This window comes from Neolamprologus multifasciatus, chromosome 9 (genome assembly GCF_963576455.1).
Source record: "Neolamprologus multifasciatus chromosome 9, fNeoMul1.2, whole genome shotgun sequence".
Taxonomy (NCBI): domain Eukaryota; kingdom Metazoa; phylum Chordata; class Actinopteri; order Cichliformes; family Cichlidae; genus Neolamprologus; species Neolamprologus multifasciatus.
Window position 1 is genome coordinate 26,388,980 of NC_140447.1, and position 23,852 is coordinate 26,412,831.

The 23,852-nt window shown below is 39.9% G+C and overlaps 1 protein-coding gene across 1 annotated transcript in view; it reads right to left on the reverse strand.

Moving 5' to 3' along the window:
- LOC146511683 (cadherin-18) overlaps positions 1 to 10,096 on the reverse strand; it is a 198,378-nt gene extending 188,282 nt beyond the window's left edge. Inside the window, exon 1 of the mRNA XM_085173055.1 lies at positions 9,812 to 10,096. The gene's annotated coding sequence lies outside the window, so the exon portion shown is untranslated. The remainder of the gene's footprint in view (positions 1 to 9,811) is intronic.
- Positions 10,097 to 23,852: the final 13,756 nt, after the last annotated feature.

Sequence of the window (23,852 nt, forward strand, 5' to 3'; positions counted from 1 at the left end):
TAAATATTACATGCTCAACCTCTTCATCTTTTTGGTATATTTAAAAAAAAAAAATACTATATTTGTGTGCTTTCCAGTGAGTGGGTTTACCAAAGTCAATTCTGCAAGAATTTCACATGTTCTCCCATAATCTCCCATATTAGCCTCTCTTCACTGGCTCCTTGTTAAAACCAGATTGACTTTAATATCCTTCTCCTCACATACAAGCTCTTGTATAATCATGCCCCATCATCAAATTTTGCAAAAACAAGGCATCGGTAGAGCTATAAGCCAAAAACATGATATATCTCAGTAGGTTGTGCAGTTTGCCTTTATGCAAATTTGAGGAAATCAGACACATTCCTTCTTAAGAAGAAAGTATGGAAAAAAAGGCTGAGGTATACCAAATTATGCAAGGAGTGGACTGAAAATCTGCAGCAGATCTTGAGACCTGAGACCTTGAGGTGAAAGCTTTGTCATAGGAATACTTTTCAGCCAATTGTGTTTTCAGTGGAATTAAAAGTGCCATGAGATTGAGATTCATCATGCAATATAATCTGGAATTACTATAAATCATGGATTGACCTTCCTAGAGCCTGGACCTTAAATTTATAGAAGCAGTGTGGGATTAACTTGACAGAGAATGGAACAAAGAGGCAGTTAACATACAAAGAAGAGCTTTTAATGGCCACCAAGAAGTCTGGAGAACTAACTTTGAAGATTACAAAAACACTTTCGTATGAGAGTTCAGACTTTGTTGAAGATCAAAGGTGATCATACCAAATATTGACTTTTAAGATCTTTAAAACTGTTCAAACTCTAAATTTGCCTTTCATTGTGTCTATATGTATGTTTTCATGTTATAGACATAATATAAAGAACAGATAAATATAAAGAACAATGGCTATAGACTTTTGCACAGTATTGTATATGTAATTTTGTCCTACATTTTTCATATGTTAACATGCTGCCACAATTTTGATGTAAAGGATCTCATAGAAGCATAAAATTCCAATAGAGCACTTCACTGTCAGATTGCACTCTCTCTCCCATGGAACCAGCTCCCACTTAGGAGTTCTCAGAAATAGGTATCCTGTTAACTTTTAAGATTTGGCTTAAAATTTTCCAATTTGATAGAGCTTATACTGTAATTAGGGCTGGATCTGGTGGGCCTGAACCATGTCTTCGTTATTCTGCTACAGGCTTCTGGGAGACTTCCCATGATGCACCCAGAATGAGTATTTCTTATCCACTCCGATCGTTTCACTCACATGTCATGCATCAGTGAACAGATGGAATGTCATTAAATTTCTCCCACAGTCTGTGTTTTGTCCTTTCTCCATATCTGATCATCATTTTTCTCTTTCCCACCACCCCCCAGTTGGTTGTGGGTGATCACTGCCCCTCCCTGAGCCCAATTCTGCCAGAGTTTCTTCCTGAAAGATTTCCTTGCCACTGTCCCCAAGAGTTTGCTCTCAGGTAGTCGGCTGATTGTTGGAGTTTCTATCCAACACTATAAGGTCTTTATCTTTCAACACAAAAGGCAACTGTTTTTGTGCATTAACCCTAAATTTTGGATAATAAATGACATTATTTTTTATTGTGAAAGTTTCATTTGTCAAGATATTAATTGAAGTATTTTAGCGAGGGAAGGTTACAATAACTTCCTGCATTATTACAAACAGACCTTGTTTGTCATCATTTTATAATAATAAAGAAGTATTTACATTGATCCAACTTCTCAAGGATTTCATTAAAGTCTGATATTAGGCTTTGAAACCTGAGTCTATGTTAAAACCGTCACTTTGAGTGGAATCCCCACAGTGAATTGAAGCAGGCACTTAGAGCACAACTTTGACAGAATGGGCGCATCCACAAACGTATGCACCACAATGTTTGAATGCCTGTGTGTGTGAGAGAGAGAGTGTGTGATGTTAATTACATAAACTGGCTTGGATCAAATATATTGTCATCCTATTATGTTGACACACTCGAAACAACAACATTTGTCTCTCTCTGGTATATATATATATATATATATATATATATATATATATATATATATATCACTTTCTGTTTTTTGTTTGATTTTCTTTCCCTAACACAACAGTGGAGTTTGCTTTGAGCAATCTCTCTGCAGATCAGCTGTGGAAAAACTGGACCTTTTCGAAACAACATCCACTTCACTGGCCACATGAAGGTATTTCTGCCTCTTGAGGCAATAAACTGTGATTTTGATCTTCCATTTTGAACCATTTTTGCTTTACTGCATTCCAGTTTCCTCTTAAATTTGTGAGAGAATAATTTTCATTTCAAAAAGAAAGAAAGAAAGAAAGAAAGAAAGACCTTTCCTCTGTTCTTCACTGATCAGTATCTTTGCAATATATTAACAACACCTGAACGTACAAGGAGATTAGTATGGACGCAGGGAAAAGATAGCAGACATTTGTATTTACCCACTGGACCCATTGATCAAAGTAAACACATGGCTGGTGGAATGAATGTGCCCCATGTGGAATGAATCACTGGGGATCAATGAAATGAGACCAAACAGGTTACAGCCTGTATCGCAACTAGGTCTCACTTTCTTGTCACATTCAGTAGGTTGGTTGGGAGTCCTTGGAGTCACATGTTAATGCACTTTAGCATTTTGTGGAAGGCTATTATTGTGATACGGGGCATTTTAATCCAAAAGACATTACTTCTTAATTCTATCTGAGTTGTCACACCGGGCACAACATTCCTAGCCTTCTTGGGAAAAGTGATACATATAGTGTGAACAGATCTTTCAGTCCTTAAAAGGGACACATTTCTACATAAGTATTGTAGACATGTAGTAATTTAGGGGGGTATAAGTAGAGCTATAAGCCAGAAACGTTATATATCTCACAATATTGTGAAGTTTGTCTTTAAAGAAAGTTGGGGAAACTGGAAAAATCCCTTCTTAAGAAGGGGAAGCACTGAAAAAAGGCTAAGGCATACCAAAGTATGCAAGAACTGGACTAAAAAGCAGTGGCAGCAGATCTAAACACATGGTGGAGACTCTATCATAGGGACAGTGTTGGAGAGTAACGGAATACATGTACCGCCGTTATGTATTTAAAATACAAAATATGAGTAACTGTATTCCGTTACAGTTACCGTTTAAAAAGGTGGTATTTAGAATACAGTTACTTTGTTGAAATAAATGGATTACACGGCGGTACTTCCCTGTTTCATATTGTGGCGGGTCAGGACTGTTTGGGTTTTGTTTGACAGCTACGCTCTGTTGTTCCAGGCGGCAGCGTTACGGTTGCCATGGTTTCAGGGTGACGCTCTCTCTTTGCGTGTTTCCTGGGTGAGAGAGCGCCTGTTGTTGTTGTGCTAAGCTAATAGGCAGAATGCTACCGGTATAGCTCTAAAGAATGTAGCATCATAGGCAGTGTAGTCCGTGCTGCAGGGAGAATGGACTGCCATACTCGTTATGTGTCTGTGAGCGAGGGAGGGAGAAAAAGGAAACGTACGAGCTGTCATCGAGCAGAAACGGGAGCTGGAAGCATGTAAATATAATAATAACCACTGCAGCCAAGAAGAGTGCCTGACGAGCCCAGTTGTAAGCAAGCTATTAAGACTCGACTGTACACCGGAACCTATATGTGAATGTTTGGTACCCGTTGCAGATAGCAAAGAAAGAATGTAATTCTACAACGACACAAGTTTCTTTATTGTATTTATACACAACTTAAAGTTCATCCCAAAAGGTTGATTCTATTCATCTGGACGTAGCATTTTTAGTGGGAGAAATGTTTCATCACTCATCCAAGTGACTTCTTCGAAGTACAAATATACCGTTTATATGGTTTGGGAAACCTGCAGTCAGCTGAGACTGAAGAAGTCACTTGGATGAGTGACGAAATGTTTCTCCTGCTGAAAACGCTACATCCAGATGAACAGAATCAACCTTTTGGGATTTACTTACCTGGATTTTTGAGCATGCATCAAGACAACTTTTAAAGTTTAAACGCAAACAATGTGTAGTTCAACATTTCAATCCTTATTTTCAGTGCTGCCTTGAAATTCCGAGCACTGTAATATGTTCCTGTGGACTTTTATTATACTGTAACCATATTGGTTATCTGTAAGACAAGAAATAACCGTTTCAAACAATTTGCTCTCAGTGTCTAATATTGCCTTGACCCATGTGGCACAGATGAAAAGAACACATTATGCATATCTCACATATGCTTCCCTATTTGGTGCCTTGGAAATGAGAATGTGTTGGTAAATTGTAAAGGTCAGTTTGCACGGCCAAAAATACAAAACAATACACAGATGAAAAATAAGGTGAAGGTCATAAAGAACTAGAAAAGTTCCAGATGTGAAAAGTTTGTTATAAAACCAAATACCTTTGTTCTCATTGCTAAGCAGATAATTCTAGCTTCTAAAAGAGAGACAAACAGATGTATGAATCACAGACGCTCAGCTGGTGAAGGTGTTTTCAAACTAGAGAAAGCATTTCGGATTTGCCCGGAACTGTTGTTGCTTTGTTAGACCCCCTCTCAAACAGCTTTTCTATCTTTTCACTTCCAGCTGAGTAATGATGAAGAAATGCCATCAAAGTAATCTTTTAAAGGGCACTTCCCTAGACACACAAAGAGGATTTGGAGCCATGATGCTCCCCCTGGGACACATTCAAAAAAAAAAAAAAAACTCTTAAAGTGAGCAAAACCTCAAAGGTGGAAAACAATTACAAAGCCGCTTACTTTCCTAACTTTGTTCTTTTCATTTTCCCACTCAAAGTTCCAGCTTTATTAAATTGTCTTACTCTCTGCACTACATTTTGTCTTCTCCCCTCTATTACTTTGAATATAAAAGTTTTTATGTGAAATACTGAAACGCTTCTTTTTAATTGGTAAAATGCAAATAAAGAGAATGTTCTTTTGTATCGTGCTCGCAGAGAGTGAAGTTCCCTCTTGTATTCACAACTTCCTCACTCTTAAAGCAAGACAGTGATCAATCATCCGTTTGCCTTTAACACTAGGTTTCTTAAAGTACAGCCACTTGGAGATTCATTTTCTTGATGGTTCGGAGTGTTATTTTCTAAAAGAGGCAGATGTCAGCTAGGTGTTAGAATAAAGGTTTGAGTTTCTTCTGAATGCAGTTTGACATGTCAGTAGAAAGACATTTTGGCAGCTTTTCCATCTGAAGGAAATCTATCGCGCACAGACTGAAGACAGACAAAGAAGGCAGAGCTTTATGATTGTACAGAGAAGATAAACATCAGCGTTGCCTACACTGCTGACTAAATATAGCTATTGCATTACTGAAAGTTAATGTTTATTTTTAAGCAGCAAATATAAAAATATGTTGCAGCCTTAAAACTGGAAGGATCTTTCAACCCTGTATTTCAAGCTATTTGAGAAGTGTGAAATTCTTGTTCTCATTTAAAGTTTCATGTCGTTCATGTCAAGCAGAGTTCAGTCTGTGGCATGAAAGTAATTTAGCATTGGCACCATTATACTTATTGTATTCCAGTATCAGGTAGCAGCTGGGTAATTCCACCTATCTGCTGGAGGCATTTTTAATCAACAGCTATACGGAAAGTGCAACAATGGAATCCTGTTAGCTCTGAAACCCAGATGCAGACCATCCGTTGCTAATAGCCCTATTCAAACAAGAGGAGCATTATGTTCATTATTAATGAATTATGCCTCAGCTTCTGTGTTTCATGATTTCATTCGCATAATGAAATTTCCTGAACCTCTGCTGGGTTGTACACAATCGTGCACAGTCACAATTTTATAATTGTTAATGTCTGATTAGGTAATGCAACAATAACAATAAAACATATTTGTTCTATATATTGTATTGGTAATCCTCAAACAGTATCTATTTTACTGATCTGACATAAATTTAGTTCCCCCTTTGTTCGGCTGTATTGTACGGACTTCCTAAGACTGAGGCTATTTTGATAAATGTAAACACACAGTTTCACAACAGTGTCTGTGACCGTATTATGTGGAAAATCTAAAGATGGCCACCAAAAGTTCAATAGCGTTCTGTTCACTAAGAGTAACTTTGAGTAAGTTGGTAGGAAAAATACATGAAATCAAGCATCTCAATATGCTGACTGCTGAATAGATAACCTGACCTGAAGAGCAGACCAGAGTTGTGCACTATGAAGCAAGTTAATGGCAGCCAGTTTCTTTGCTGGCATGGCATAACCCAAAGCCTCAATCTGCGCATGTCTACAAAGAAGAGGACAATTGATGCTTTATGAACTCTTCTTCTGCACAAAATGGATTGATCTTGAGCTGCCTAGAATGAGTCAGGGGAGTAAGTGATGCATCCATCCATCCATCCATCCATTCGCTTCCGCTTATCCTTTTCAGGGTCGTGGGGGGCGCTGGAGCCTATCCCAACTGTCATAGGGCGAGAGGCGGGGTACACCCTGGACAGGTCGCCAGTCTGTCGCAGGGCCAACACACAGAGACAGACAACCATTCACACTCACATTCACTCGCACATTCACACCTAGTGACAATTTGGATTATCCAATTAACCTATCCCCACAAACTGCATGTCTTTGGACGGTGGGAGGAAGCCGGAGTACCCGGAGGGAACCCACGCAAACACGGGGAGAACATGCAAACTCCACACAGAAAGACCCCGGCCTGATGGTGGAATTGAACTCAGGACCTTCTTGCTGCGCGGCAACAGTGCTAACCACCGTGCCACCGTGCTGCCAGTATATATATATATGAAAAATATATAATTATAATAATAATAATAATAATAATAATAATAATAATAATAATAATAATAATAATAATAATAAAGAAGAAGCCAGTACTGTAGCACAGATGTTACCATAGAGGTCTAGCACGGTAAAAACAGAATTGCCTTTATGATGCTGAAACTCAGATTTTAGGTTCAACACACTTTGCCAAGCCATTAATCTGTACGGCCCTCAGGAGTCCTGTCAGGAGCCAAGTTTTAAAAGGATACAGTTGACACAAGATGTCATTAATTAGAAAAATGTCAGCAGAACTTGTTCTAATGTTATCACACTACCAACGGGTGGGTTGCCTTTGTTTGTCTTGCTGTTGTTCCCCCCAACCCTATACAGTTTCACGAAAACTGCCTGATATCATGGCTGAAAACGGTCACTGCGGAATCGCTGTAATAAAAAAAAAACAGGTTGATCGCAATCTCTTGTAGTCAATGCAATGACTTAGTGAGAGCCAGTGAACTCAAAATAGAACAATTTGGTAAACAAGGGACAGAAACTCTTTATCATACTGCACACCCAATATAGATTTAAATCAATCTTGGTTTCTAATATGTTCATGCCGCAGCTATTGCTCCATTGAAAACAATATGGTTGTTCTATTTCTGGCAAATTAAGATTAATCACGATGAATAATTGCATTCAGGACTCATTCAAAAACAAAAAAACTAAACAAAACAAGAAAAAACAAACACCCCCACAGGAATTTATATTGATATTCTACCAAAATTAAAATTAAGCCTCACAATCTACAAGGTGCAACATTAGCTTTGACATCAGTGGCAGAAAGAGACTTAAAGGTGAACTCTTAGAAGTGCACAGCATGAACACCTCTTTAAAGACAGATTAGCAGGAGAGTTGTGACATCGCTAAAAATGTTGCTTGAGAGAAAAAAACAACAACAAAATTTGCATTGGCTAAATCAATGTAAATACAGCCAATCTGATATAAAACTGATGATGCTCTGTTTTTGATTCTTTTAACTGCTACTAAATTTTTACGATACCATTTTAAGACAAATATAACTGTTCACATAAACTGTTTACCATTTCATTCATACATTTGCAAAATACTGAATTTTTTTTAAACCACAGTGCTGCTGGTGCCCCATTCAAATGAGAATCTTTAGCAATGCTGTTAGCCAGAAGTGGAAAAACATGACCGCGTATGGCACACGTACACGGGTATTTTTGAAAACGGAGATTTTCCGTTTTCGTTTTAAAAAATAATCCCGTCCACACGTAAAGGCAGAAATGAAGGAAAATGCTGCTAGGAACATGCCAAAGCAACAGGTGGCGATATATTCCTAACCGTGCAGAAATGTTGGCCAATCAGAAGTCTAGAAGCCTCGGTGGGAAAAAGTAAACAGAGCTGGGGCATAGAAGCAGAACCCAGTCGTATGTGTGGAGGGACAGTAACTGTGTGTGTATATGTAAGCATTTAAACACTGCAGAGAGAACAATTAACAGTAACAGTATTGTAGAAATTCATTTCACCGAAACAATAACGTGGCGCACAGTGTGACGTCAAAAAATGCGCACACCTTTGATGCTGCGTTTTCTCCGTTTCTCTCGTCCACACGTAAATGCAAAAACGGAGTTTTCAAAAATATTCACCCTGGCCGGAGTTTTTAAAAATCTCCGTTTTCAGTGACCAAAAACGCCGTTTCCGTGTGGACGAAAGGTGCAAACGCATAGAAAAATCTGCGTTTTCAAAAATACCCGGGTACGTGTGGATATACCCTAAGCCTTGACATGACAAATATCGCAAAAAACAATAATAATAAAAAAATGAATCTGTTTGATGAGATAAAACCAACACTAGAAAGAGTCCAAATCAATTACGGTGAACAAGCGGTGAAATCTGCTTTCTCACAGGTTGTTTTACTCAGTAAACATCACTTCTTGGGTGTTGTCTTACTCGATTGAAAAAAAATCTCAACAGTATCGCACTCGGAGCCAGACTCTTTGAAATCCAGCTGTGTTGACAATCTTGCGTCAGACTTCAGCTTCAGTGCACCTCAATACTTTCTCATGTAGGAGCACATCAACAGCCAGCCTCACTGAGATGTTACACATTCTTTGTCTGTTCCCTTTTGCTCTTTCCAGCAGCGTGTCTTACACCGGCTGCATTATAAAACAGAGAGTCAACATGAAATCAACTTAAAGCTATGCCACAGAGTATCAAATCAATTCCCTTCCCTCGGGCTGGGGTTGCATATCAACCTCTCGCCACATTTTGCTCTGTGTGTGTGTGTGTGTGAGTGTGTGAGAGTATAATAGAGAAGAATGCACTAAAAAATCTGTCATGCAGTACAACAGTTAACTTCATAAAAATCTACCACCCCCCATTCTGAAGGAAAACAACCAGCATAAAGGACAATAAGTAACTGAGTGCCTTCAACAGCATATTTCAACACATTTATACAAAAGCTCCATTTTAAAAGGTAGAAACTGATGCATTTTTCCACAGTTCCTGTGATCAACAGTTGGTATATGCCAAGTCCCACTGAAGCAGGATGTACCATAAAATACAGAGAAGTGGGTTTCAGCCAGTAAGTGTGCGTCTGTTTGGCAAAGCAACACAGTGCAGTTTCCTTTGAGCTCCACCAAGAGTTCACTAACTGAATTCACACGTTTATCTCAATGTTTCTCATTATGAGTTGCTAAAGGAAGAGCTGCCTGCAGACTGTGGGAACCCTGATTGCGTTTGGTTGTCTGTGGTGGGGTTTGGGATTAGTAACTTGCAAGGGGACATTAAACTTTATTGTATGCCATCAAGTAATGCTCAAGAAATGTCTAATGTACCCCCCACCCCCGATGTGTTAAAGACCATTACATAGTTAGCTTTTGGCTGGTTTACTAAGCTACCATAGCAACAGTGTCACCAAATCCTTCCTGAAGAAAAAAAAGATCTAATTGCTACTAAATGTGAATTAAACAATAAATTGGGAAGCGACTCATCCACAAGACTTTGAAAGATGCATTCAGCCAGCATACATTTCATACACCACAAACTCCGAAGCTTGTAAAGGCAAAGCGCTTTGTTTTGCTCTCACCTTACCTGTGCAGCTTGAGTTCCAGATGGGCGGTTTACAGATGACTGATACTTCAGCTTGTGGATGGGTTACAGGAGGAAACACGTTTAGCAGCAGCAATAGCAGTCAGAGGAGAGGAAAGGAGAAAAAAAAAATAGGGGAGGAAGAGGAAGAAAGCGCAAATGCTGAATTATGGATGTGGAGGGGAGGTGGTGAGGAGGGGGGGCGAGGGAGGGATTCCTCCGCCGCTCTTACTTCCCAGATCGCAAAGCGTGAATCATCTTCTGCATGGATCAAATGGCACAGTCCACTGAAGGGCTGGATCTGCGCAGTGAACAGAGCAGAGGGTATCTGCTGAGGCTGGAATGGGATGCAATGGGGGAGGCGGGGGAGGTGGTGGTGGTGGTGGTGATGCGTGCGTGTGTGTGTGTGGTTATGTTATATGAGAAACAGTCCAGCAGAGGAGTGTTACACGTAGTATGGAGAACCATTCGTCAGCTCAAATATGCAGCAGCTGTTAACTAGCTTCTCTCTCTTTCTTCCTCTCTCCTCACTTCACATTCAGAGTTCAGCTCGCCTCTGTTCACGCAGTTTATACTTCAGGTAATCAACCTGGGATTCTTTATGGCAACTGCCTTTCAAACAATATACGTTCTTTCTTAACCCAGACTTTCTAAATACTTTAGCTTCTTTCAACATAGTTCCAAACAACTTTCTTTAGCATCAAATTATATTCTACAAAAGGATGCGGTCCCTGAGCTTTTCCTCTTTGTTTTCTGGCTACACTATTTGCATCACACTGCAGTTTGTGCCTATTTATTTATTTATTTTGGCTGTGAAAGGCAAAATTAAAAGAATATCTGGCTCCTTGGAAGCAAAATATAAAGAAATGAGAGGTATAATTTAAGTCTGTTTTATCTTGCCGCAAATTTACCAGACAGCATCTCCTCAACCCATTAGAATTTAAGAAAGTAACCTTCAAGTCCCTTACAGACTTTCTGTAGACGCACACTATAACGTTTTAAGTGTATAAATTATATAATGATACATTCTAAACAAGAGCCCTATGGTGATGTGTGTTCCCATGATCTATGAGTGGACAAACAGTAGAACATATACTGTTTTCCTGCAGTATCACGCGTAAATACAAATTGATATGGTTTCCTTATAAATTTAGAATGTTCGATTTGTTCAGGAAGAGCTAGCTCATTAAACATCTAGCACATATGAAGAACAGTAACATATTCATTTATATCTGTCTCTCTGGCCACACAGCAAGTTTTGTACCCACTAACTAATAAGTAAAAAGTCTGTCTGTACCGCAGCTAAATGCTCCACTAAGTTGGTCAGCTAACTTTATTCATTTGAGCTATTTGAACTGGAAAAGTCTATCCCTCATTAAACAACTTCATTTTTGGCTGGAAATGCTGTTAATGAGAATGGTGGAAAGTCCAATGAAGCAGTGTGTTGTACACTCTAAAACAAAAAGCAGTGAGCCAAAGTATGTTTAAAATAAAATATATATATTTTTAAAGAACTGTCAGCTGATAATTCTCTGTGGGTGCACCATTATGAGCCTTAAGGTGCTTTCAAATAACACACACTTCACTGAAACTATGGAGGGCAAAAAGTGGAGTAAAAACTTGATACTCTTTCTGAATGAATTCAATTATACAACAAAGTACATCCGAGTTTGTATTGAGAGTGCATCAAGGAAACCCTTTCTTGGAAACAGGTTTCCATCTAAGTAGCGGTGCGTGTTTTAACAGTTGAATAGCATGTAGTACACAGCTTGGAATATGTGTTCCCCCGATAGCTTTATAGATCTATTAAGGCTCTTGGAGTAATGAGGAAAAGAGGTTTAGAAAACAGACTGAAATTTGCTGGGTGTTTTGAAAATTCTTTCTATTTTGGTGGATCCTCTGCTGCTTTCTTGACTAGTGAGCTGAACCAAGCAGCAAGCCCATTTTCCCTTTCAAATTACAGAAAAATAAAACCCTCAAAAAACACTAAGTACTGCAACCTAAACTGGCTGGACGAAATGTCTTCTACTGCTCATCTTTTTAAACAATGCGAAGAGGATTCTAGCTGCACCACTTTCTCCTGTGATATTTGTTCTCAGCCAGTGAGAAAAAACATTCAGTTGCTCCAAACACGAAGTGAATTTCCATTAAAGGCTCCTCGAACGTCACCTCCTTTGAAGTAGATCCACAATCTTGAAAACTGTAAGCTGAGTCTCACTGAAAAACTTCTGTTTGAGCTATATTTCACCTTGTTTAGCAGCATCTACTTATACTTCATCAACCTCAGACTTTATGAAAATAAACCAGAGGTAATAATGCATCTCCGCTATACTGCGAGACAAAAGGCAGGGGTCTGCAACTCGAAGCCTCTCTCGTCTACCATTTGAGAGTTAGTTACATCTCATTACATTATCTTACAGCTTTACTGCTTCCATTCTGCACAGTGTGAAAGCTATCATTTACAGTAGAATATAATAAACTGGTTCAAGTGATCATTTCCTGCATTGATTGAATGCTCCGGCAAACTCAGCCCTGTGTTATAGCAGTGCATTTTGAGGCTCTCTGTCTTCCATCCCAGCGCAATATTCAGCTCTGAGAGCATAATATTTTATGGGTGATGGACAAGTGATCACTAGAAAGTGCAGTTCAAGGACACTGCAGCACTGAGCAAGGATGAGAAAGACTGAAACATTTTGATCTGGCTGCCACTTGAATTCCGTTTGTCTGCTTCTGCAATACAAATGAATATACTTTGGTGTATATCATGCATAATACTGAAATCTCAGATTTAAAAATCTTAAACTTAATTTTAAGGTATTGGGTTTTTATTTTCTTTTTGCTGACTTTTCATACTTATCTGTCGGCCTGTCAAAAAGCTGGCCAGAGGCTTTGTGGAGTACTCCAAAAGCTCACGGAGCCACTGAGGACCAAGCTGAGCTGCCTCTTCCATCTCAACCACTGTATGCACAGCCTCAAATGGATGTTGTTCAACCTGCTCCAGTGCAGAGAGCAGAAATACACCGTGGAGGTGAGCCAAGAATACCTGACTTCAGGGAAGGTGAGGATCTTGAAAGTTTCTTTGTACGATTTGAACGCATAGCTAAAACGTGGGGATGGCCACAAGTTGAATGGGCAGCTAGAGTGGTCAAATGTTGAGATAGTTTATTGATGATACTGGCAAAGATTGGGATAAATGGTTGCCTTTTCTGTTGTTTGTATACAGACAAGTACCACAGGCTTCAACTGGTTTCTCTCCTTTTGAGCTGCTCTATGGAAGGCAGGTTAGAGGCCCCCTGGACATGCTGAAGGAGAACTGGGTGGCTGGAGTGGCACCGGGGTCTACTGAAGTGGCTTTCGATGATAAACATTGTTTCCTACATATTGCAGATGAGAGACAACTGGAAACATACAGAGAAAAGGTTAGAGACCATATGCAGAAGGCACAGCAAAAGCAAAAGGTATGGTATGACAAGCATGCCTGTGAGAGAGAACTAAAGACTGGTCAAAAAGTTTTAGTACTTTTGCCTACTGGACCAAGTAAGTTGCTGACTAAGTGGCAAGGACCTTATACTGTGGCCAGAAAAACCGGCCCAATGACATATGAGGTCATCTCTCCAGACAAACACAAATCGAAGCAACTGCTACATGTAGTCTTATTAAAAGAGTATCATGACAGAAATGCCCCAGAACCAGGTGTGAAGCAAATCCTGATGGTACAAGATGTTCAGCCTGAAGACAGTGGCGTTTTGGAGGTTGGAGAAGCTGAGATGAGTCCATTAAGAGACATGCCCAAATCTGAAGACCCTCCTGAACATCTGACTGAAGATCAGAGGCATCAGTTGAATGAGGTGAGGCAATCTTTTCCATCTTTGTTCTCAGACACACCGGGGCGAACAGATGTCATAACACACAACATCATCTTGAAAGACACAAAACCTGTTCGTCTTAAGCCTTACAGGATACCAGAATGGATGGTGGGACCGTTGAGGAAGGAGGTTCAGATGATGCTGGAACTGGGAGTGATTGAGCCATCAAGGAGTGAGTGGTCAAACCCCATTGTACTTGTTCCAAAGAAAGACTCCCCTCAACTACGATTTTGTTCAGACATGAGAAAGCTAAATAGTATTTCCTGTTTTGATTCTTATCCAATGCCACGGATTGATGAGCTACTGGAAAGACTAGGTACATTACAACCTTAGATTTAGATTCATGGGACACTATCCTTAATGGTTGTTCCAGGTTTGCAGCTGCCTACCTGGATGATGTGGTGATTTACAGTGATTTACCTGCAGCATCTAAAAGGTTGTGATGGCAAAGATCCAGAAGGCTGGTTTGACTCTGAATGTGAGCAAGTGTGCCTGGGCACAAGAAGAAGTGAAGTATCTAGGATACATGGCAAATAAAGCCACAAGTTAAAAAAGTAAAGGCTATACAAACAATCCCCAGACCCAAAACCAAGGAGCAAGTGAGGTCATTTCTGGGCTTGGTTGGCTGGTATCGGAGGTTTATTCCCCATTTCTCAACCTTGGCAGCCCCTCTCACAGATCTCACAAGAAAACACACTTCTAAAGTGATGTGGAATGATGACTGTGAACATGCCTTCCAATCTTTAAAGAGACAGATTTCTGAAGCGCCTGTTTTGCAAAGCCCTGATTTTTCCAAACCATTTGTTGTACAGGTAGATGCCTCTAATGTTGGACTTGGAGCAGTACTGGCTCAGGGAGAAGCTGGTGAAGAAAAACCTGTTCTTTTCTTAAGTAAAAAGCTGTTTGACAGGGAGAAAAAATATTCTATAGTAGAAAAAGAAGGACTGGCAATTAAGTGGGCAATCGATTCGTTGAAATATTATCTCCTTGGAAGAGAATTTATTCTTCAGACAGATCACAGACCCCTGGTGTGGATACACTCCAAGCAACATCAAAATGCGAGGATACTGCCCTGGTGCCTAGCCCTCCAGCCATACCAGTTTACCATCCAGCATTGTCCAGGTAAGAAGAATCTTATTGCTGACTATCTTTCCCGTTTGCCGGATATGTGTCGACCAGAAAGGGGGGGGGGGGGGGGTAGTGAGTAATGTTGGGAAGCACTAATGTAACAAAGGCTGTGTCCCAATTAAGAGACCGCACGCTTGAAGTACGCGCATTACGCGCACTACGCGCACTACGTACGTTGCGTACTATAAGTACGAGAAGTGCGGAAGTGAGAGGCTTGTGAAATGGGACGGTCTAGCCTTCGTCTCGCTGTTCAGGTTGCCTAGCAACCATGATACTAACTGCGAGAAACGTTTCATACAGCTTTGTTTGACAGAAATGAAGGAGAAAAATGTTTTGTTGGTCTTTCATTTTTGTCATGACATCACTTTGATCAGTTGAGTATCTGAGGCTGAGACCACAGGACTGTAAAACATGATTGGTGGGCTTCATTTCTGTACTGAACAGTCATTTCAAGATTAGTTAGTAAATAACAAGTAGAGGCTCTACAACCAAGTTAACGCTGAAAGTACAAACATCACTAATGTCTGTAACTTTGCCGACATGTGGCCAACAGTAATGTTTTAATGTTCTTCATTATTAAACATTCGCACATATATAAGTGACATCATATTCAGTACTTACTTTTGACAGTTCACTCTTCGGCCGCTCCCTTCTGCTGTCTGCCGTATTTTGCGGCAAAATTATCCACACCCACCGCCGCGCTATGAATTGTGGGATATATGGGACCACGTGGTCCCATATAGCGGACCATGCTTGATATTTGGGGAAATCGATGGCGGATTTGGAGTACACTTCGAATTGGGGCAGCCATCGTCGTGTGGCGGTGACGTAATTGCACTCAAAATGCATACTTCAAGCGTGCGGTCTCTTAATTGGGACACAGCCAAAGTGTTCTGCAGGTTACCTCTGTGGCGGCCATCTTGTTTTCCCAGTAAAGAGGAGGCCTTTCTTTCTTTCTTTCTTACAGTTGTATTGGCGGTTGGCAAACAATTGAAAGGTGCATTACCGCCACCAACTGGTATGGAGTATGGTCTGGAACGACGCTCAAAAAAAAAATAATAAAAAAATAAAAAAAAAATCCTCAAATCCTTCCAAACAGGTTCCCCAAAGAGGAGGCCTGCCTCAATTGCAGCTCTTTTATAGGCCAGTCTGAGGCGTGGTCTTTAGAGTATTTAAAGTGGGCAGGAATTGGATTGGGGGCCATTTTGAGAAGTTGCTGTCTGTATGTGCATGATATTGGCAAGAGACAATAAAGCAATTACTTCAGTTAAGATAGAGTGAAGTCTGATGTTTCCCTCACCACACCTCTCTGTGTAACAGTCATATAAGAAAGAAACTGTGGAAGTTGCATTTGCTAAGCTGTAAATCTGTTTTCTGTTATTCCCAGGGAGAGGCAGCTCATTAAGCTGATTACAGTTTGTAGTTTAAGAGAGCTGGACATGTGTGCCAATTAAATACCAATTAGTGGAAACAGTCGTTCTCCATTCCAGCAGAAGCCACTGATACAAATCTTTTTATCTGTAACTCTATCTATACAATCAGCAGAAATGTCTTTGTAGGTGTACGTCATTACATTGACGCCACTGAGAAGCATTTATCTCCCTTGGAGCATGCCCTCGGCTCTGTGATTGAGCTTTACAACTGGGTTTTCATCCCTGTTAGGTTTCTGCCTTGTTGAACCTAACCCCAGCTTCTGCTGGGTTTCCAACTGCAGCGCCTTCCCCTATCAGTGTCAGGCTGTCAGAGTAGAAGGGAGTCGGTGATGGCTCCTCTGCTACTCGGCTCAGCCATGCGTCTGTAATCAGTCTGGCTGTTGCAGCGCTGCCCTGCTGTAGGTGAGTGATCAGCTGTTCTGCACAAGTCTGCTGTTGATCAATTGCCCCATTAATCCGGCAGCAGAATGGATAATATGCAGCTAGCGGGGATACACACATCACAGACACAGGCACGTGTTCTCTCTTTGCACCCCTTGTAAAACAACCCCTTAGGTTATTTGAGGAAAAGAGACTTACATGGATGACATTCTCTCTACCTGTTTGCATAATGTGGGCACCTATTTTAGTGCTGCATATTACCTCGCTGGGGGAAAAAAAAGAGCAAAGGTCTTACTCAAATGATACGCTGACTTATAATGCAGTAGTCAGGTTGATGAAACAATCATTCAGTCCATCTGGGAAATGATCACCTTGGAACCAAATTAATTTCCATAGGGGTTTTTGGAAAGGTGGTCAAAACATAGCCTGCAATTACCAACAGCCAATTCAGTTGTTGTGTTTGTGTAAACAACAGAGACATAAGAGATGAATATGATAGTACTTCAGGCTGCAAATAATTTTTTCTCCCCATTCTTCTACTTCGAGCAGGTAGGTTGCCTGACTGGACTACAGCTCTAACACTGCACTTACACATGGATTTAAAAGTGGCACGCTATTTCTTACTTCCTAAGTCTTTCATGAATGGCTGTTTACATCCTTTACTGTCATGGTCCTGGGTCGGTGACCCAGTTATTTTGGTTATGTACTTTTACTTTTGATAGTTTTGTATTTTCTAGGGTTTAGTGGTGTTCGCTCTGGTTGGTGTCTTCCCTGCTTGTGCATTCCCTTAGTGTAGTAGGTCTCTGTGTTTAGTCCGCGTCTCTGAGTCTGTGTCATTACGTGTATGTGTTTCCTGTTGTACTTTGAAGGGCTCTGTCTTATGTCAGTGTGTTCTGTTTACGTTTCCCCTGCCTCGTCAGTTGTCATGTATTCCAGGTGTGTTCCCCTCCTGTTTCCCATCCCCTGATTCCTGCCGTGTGTATTTATAGTGTGTGTTACCTCGTCCTCGTTCCTGGTTTGTCTGTGTTGTCTCCCTGCGTCTCTCCGTATGTATTTCCCCGGACCTCCCTGCATCTTCATTTCTGGTTTGTTTTGTTAGTTTTACCCAGTTTAGGTTCTAGTTTTATATTCCCAGTGCCATTGTTGTTTGCATTTCCTTTTGTTGAATAAATACTCACCTGCACCTGAGCTGCCACATTTTGGGTCCTAATATATTCCACATGTCTGCCACACCGGACGTGACATTTACTGTAATTTGATATAATGAGTGCAGTGCTAACAATACTCCTTATAACAATACCTATAAATATAGCTACACTCAGTGTCCACTTATTATTTCTTTTAGTACAACTTTGCTGCTGCTCGCCAACACAAATATCTAATTAGCCTTTTGGCAGCAACTCAATGTATTTATGCATGTAGACATGGTGGAGATGACCCAAATATAGCATCAGAATAGGGATGAAGGGTGACTTAATTGACTTTGAACTTGACATGGTTGTTGGTGCCAGTCTGGATGATCTATATTAGCAGCTGCTGATCTATTGAAATATTATTTCACAACCACGTCTGGGATTTACAGAAAATGGTCCAAAGGTGAGAAAATACCTAGTGAGCACTGAGCAGCGGTTCTCTGGGTGAAATATCCTGTTGATCGCAGAATTTAGTGCGAAATAGACTGCAGAGGAGCATCTCTGAATAAAGTAGATGGGCTACAGCAGCAGAAGACCACGCTGGGTGCTACTCTGTTTCCTGCTCTTAGCTGACAGGCCTGCGGTTTGCACCTAAAATGTACAATAGAAAATTGGACAATAGCTTCTTGATCTAATAAGTCCACTAATTTCCACTAATCATTCAATGGTACGGTCAAAATTCGGCATTAACAAAATAAAAGCATTTATCCATCCTGCCTTGTGTGGTAGTAAGGATAATGAAGTGTGCCAAAAAAATATCTCCCACACCATTACACCACCACCAACCGCAACCCTGTCATGTAACCATGTCAATCCCTTCATGAGCACAGCACCTTGTTGAATGTACACCACAAAGAATTAGAGTGGTTGTAAAGGCAAAAGTGGGTCCAACACCTGATAAAGGTATAAAGTGGCCAGCAGTGGTAAAGTTTATAGTTTAAACATTTAGAAGTAGGTCAGACTGAAATACATTATTTTGCAATGTTGGGCAACAGCGGATTATTATGTCTGGCTGATGGCAGTATGAAAAGTTCACAAAACCTGTCATCCTGTGTCTTTTTTTGTCTCTTTTTAAGTCCGGCGAGAAAAACATAATCAAGAATGCAGGATAGCTGTGTGAGAAACATAATTCATAAGGGGACAGGGCTGCTTAAACTAGACAAATAAAGAAAGAATCATAAATTGGCATCTATATCTACAGCATTTATCTGATAAATTAATCCTCTCCAGCACCTTTCAACATTGATCCAAAACAATGTAATTATGTAATATTAGATTATCCTCATGACTCGTTTTAAAACGATTTTTCCTTTGTGCAGACTTGTCTCTTCAAAACAAAATAAAGAAATCCTGCCTGACAGTAAAAGCTGCTCCATCAATACAAGTTATAAACTGGCTCGCATTTGTTTTTAGAAAGGCTGCTCAACTTTAGGAAGTGATAATGGCAACATGAATGTACTGCAGTTGGGTGAAGTGAGCTATAGATGGTGGGCAGGGGATATTTATTCAATTTGATTCAATTCTGTTGACATGCAACTAATGTGCAATATTTCTGTTTAATTTTATGACATCGTCTCAATATGACAGCTGATAGCCATCAAACCACAATTTATACCGCCCTCCTCTGTTAGTCAAATATAAATTCTCAGATTATACATTTTTAGTTCCAGATTTTAATCTGTACCCATCCCAATAAATATGCAGGAATCATAATGATATATTTAAATTCACTGTTGGGAAGAAAAAAGTTCTAAAAGAAATTTTCAGCACAGCAGCAACGTAAAGATGAAAGACGATACTTGAGTCAAGAGGCTGTGCCGACTCTTTGCCTTAATCACAGTACTCACTGGGTTTTCCCTCTTTTATTTTGGTGCCTCAGTGCTCTAAAATTAAGGACTGTAACTCAGCACTTACTTTCCCCGCAATGCAACTGTTTATACAGCAATCTGCTTTTATTTGATTTCTGCTAATCATCCACTGTCTTGTTCAGGACAACAAATATCATATAGTACAAGCTACATAGTAAATGGGTATATCTACCATTTAGGAATTAATGTGCATTCATATTTTTTGCTAACAGAAATTGAATTGAAAGGTTTTCCTGGCTGTATTTTGATGAGAAGCGAACAGAGGGTCTTACAGAGTAATCAAATAGGTTTATCTGACTGTCTGAACAATAGGGTAAGCCAAAGAAATATAGGAGGAGTGTTTGATTATTAGAACCCATTATGAAGTCATTTTAAAGGGATGAGGTGTACAGGGATATTCAACGCCTTGGGGGTGGAGAAGGAATAAAGAGCAGCCCCTGATGGATGTGATGTAGAGCAACACAACTGATGAGATCAGTGAGAGCAGAGTTTTTGATGAAAACTGAAGTTGAACAGGGTGGCGGAGGGTTACATCAATTTGAAACTGAAATGGCAGCTGACAACAGCAGAGAAAGGAACAGTTTTAAAATCTGACAGCAGCAAAATCATAGGCTCGCACTGTGGCTCCAAAGCACTCTTGTCAAATGACCTTTTTTTGTAAGCTTTACGTAGGTGATACATATGAGTGTGCATTACTATAAACTCACACTCGAAAACCATGTAAATTTACTCAGCTTTGTGATATCTGTTAGGGATTAATTTTGGCATGGCTTAGCGTGAAATGCTGAAAATCCTCCCAGAGCTAATTTGTACCACTGAACAGGAAAAAGTAAGAGTTTCTTTACAAATTGAACAGTCAGACCTGCTGACATTGAACTTGCTGTTGCCTCCTTTGAATTTAGGAAATGCTGAAACAGAAGCGCTGTTCGAATATGTGGCAAAGTCAGTTTTACCTGCGTCTGCACAGCTTTTTATGTATTACTTGTAAAGCAACAGGTCATAAGACTGTAGAATGTAATGTTCTTGAGAGCATAAAAATGAGTATAGTAGCTTTTAGAAAGTCCTTACCAGTGTGCACCTGACATCAAATACAGTTCCTAAGCATCATGATTCTCTATTTGATATATCTTTTAATATATAACTACATACACTGGTCAGTCATTGCGAACACATTTCTAGTGATGCTTTCAGAACTGCATTGATTTTTTTGTGCCGTAAATTCAAAAAGGTGCTCAGAGATTTTACTCCATGTTGACATGAAGCAGCACACAGTTCCTGTAGATTTATCAGTTGCACATCTACAATGAGAGTGACCTGTTAAACCACATCCCAAAGGTGCTCTATTAAATTGAGATATGGTGACTGTGGAGGCCATTTGAGTAAAAAAAATAAAGTAAGTAAAAAAATCCATTTGAGATGTTTTAAGCTTTGTGACATGGTACCAGAAGATGGGTATGTTGTGGTCATTAAGAGATAGACGTGGTCAGCAGAAATATTCAGGTGGTGTTTTAATAATGCTCTGTTAGTATTAGGGGGCCCAAAGTGTGCCAAGAAAATTTTCCCTACATCATTACACTATGACCACCAAGCCGGATTATTGATACATTGCAGGTCGGACCTATGCTATTATGTTGTTGATGCCAAATTTTGACCTTATCATTCAAATTTCACCATTTTACAGACATCATGCAAATTCTAGCCTCAGTTATCCATTCTTTGCTGACCAGAGTGACACCAGGTGTCAAGTGGACACTTGAATTACTCTTGCCTTCTTATCAACTTGAAGTAATCTGGACATTCTCCTTTGATCTCTGCTGCTCACTGGATGGTCATGCCAGAAAGTCCCAGCAGCTCAGCAGTTTCTAAAATACTCAGACCAACCACAAACAACTCTATCAAGTCACTTAAAATCATCTTACTTCCCCGTTGTGATTCTCAGTTGGAACTTCAGCAGATTGCCTTGACCATGTCTAATGTGATTATCTGCTATGTCGTTGGCTGATATATATTTGCAAATACAAGCAAGCGAACAGGTGTGCTTGTTTATAGTCATTCTTTACATGATCTGGGGACAGACCAGTTACACGTGTAAATGTGCAACTGCAGAGAAAATAATCAAGCATTAGAGTAGACTCCTTATCATTACTGGAACCACTCTGTCTTGTTTGTGAATCTTCTAGATGAGGTTCTGCAATTTTCCTCCCATGAATTCAACAGGACTTTGTGCTCATGATCTGGCAAGGTAAAGACCATTTACTGGCTGATCCAGCTGAATTGGACATTTACATTCTCGCACACAGCTCTGCCAGCGGGCAGCGCTGAATGTTTGACAGCAGTAGTGCATGTGTAAAAATGGTCTATGCTACTATCATTGTGTACTATCAGGCAACTAATAAGGCAACTATAGAAATAAATAAATAATCCAGCTCCTGGGAAAAGACATCAAAAAACATTCAAAGATCATGTCATGACCCTTCCAGAAGGCTCAACCACATGAATGGAGAGCACTCAAGAACCCAGCTTACATAACGCATATGGTTTATCAGTAACATTTATAATAACTTAACACTATTACGCATTAATAAGGTATTAATTAATTCTTAATTCATCCTTTATAAAGCATTATTTTAGTATGTCATTTATAAATATGGATGTAAATGTGTAGTCTTGCGTAATATAATAATAATAATATAGTAGCTACTATATAACATGTTTAATGGCAGCATTTTATCCTTTATACATGATGGGTTTTAACATAAATTATTACTTTAAGTACAACCCAGTTATTCTGAGCTGTTAATGGTTCATGGTTGGTGGTTGGTTCATGGAATCACATATGGTTTATTTATTTACGACATCCTAGTTTTGTTATTTTGATGACTTGAACTCAGCATTCACGCCTTCAGCTTAGCTTGTATTGGCTACCCAGATGACTTTTACAACAAAGTCTTAGAATAATTCACAATCTCTTTTCTATTCTCGTTAGGAAACCAACAAGAAGTTAATAGGGTGTTTTTATAGCTGTTATTTTGATATGTCATTGCAAGCTAAACACAGGTATAATTACTCACAACCCTCCATTTATATGAGCCAGGGAAGTGGTATAGTCACAATGATTCATTAGAATGATAGTGACAGAATGAAATGAATGGGCCCCTAATCAATTTGATCAATTACACGTATGTTTAGCCTGCTATGTGTCGTAATAGCTGTTGTAAATAAGGCCAGTTAATGGCAGGAATTTTACCGTCTTTAATCAGCAGCCAGAACTAGATTTGCTCTGAATCCCCTGTTGTTCAGACCTAATTCTAGATTAATAGTTGTTAATAAATAAGATCCTTGTTCAGTCCATGTGACGTTTGTTTACAAGCGCTGCTTCTCCTGCGATTGGGATATGCAAGCCTTAATGAACTAAATACAAAGATGCAAATGTTGTGCTCACACAATATTAATGAACTCACAAATTTGCACTTCAGTGGGGAAAATATTTTTACACATCACAAACTCTCACCTGGTAATTGTTTTTGCTTCCGACTTACAGTCCCACTACTGTTTGAGCTGGTGCTCTTCCATTCCCAGGGAGTTGACATGCATAAATCCACACGAGGACCTGACAAGACATGTCTCAATCATTAATTAGGAAGATAAGGCTGAGCAATGCACTCTCTCATTAGCTGTGGAGTGACTGGGTGTGTTGTGTATTCTGCTCGATGCGGCTCTCTCCCTGGTAAGTACCAAGGTCACTGTCTGTGCTAGTTCTTTTCTGTTAGCAACATTTTGTGTACTGATTGTATTCCATTAGGCATGCGACCACCTTGTTCTACAAAATTAGGCCATCATTACAGAACATAATGTTTAAAATGTGGTGCGCATTCAGGTTACTGGGGTTGCCATGCACAGTAAATTCACTTTCTCTTGTCATTTTAGCTTTGTTACTCTTCTCAGTATTGACAAGACACTTAGACTACACTGCAGTGATATTACAAAATGCAAACTAAATTGCTTTTTGTACACCTGCATTCATACATCCATTCAGCCTACTCAGAACGCTGAATGTCCCTGACACATACAAATGAATCTGGAGGAACGATGAGTGGAGAAGGAGCAGGACTCTCTGCTGCAAGCTCTCCATCATCCTGTCTCCCAATCACCCTCGATGATTGAGGCCAATAAGT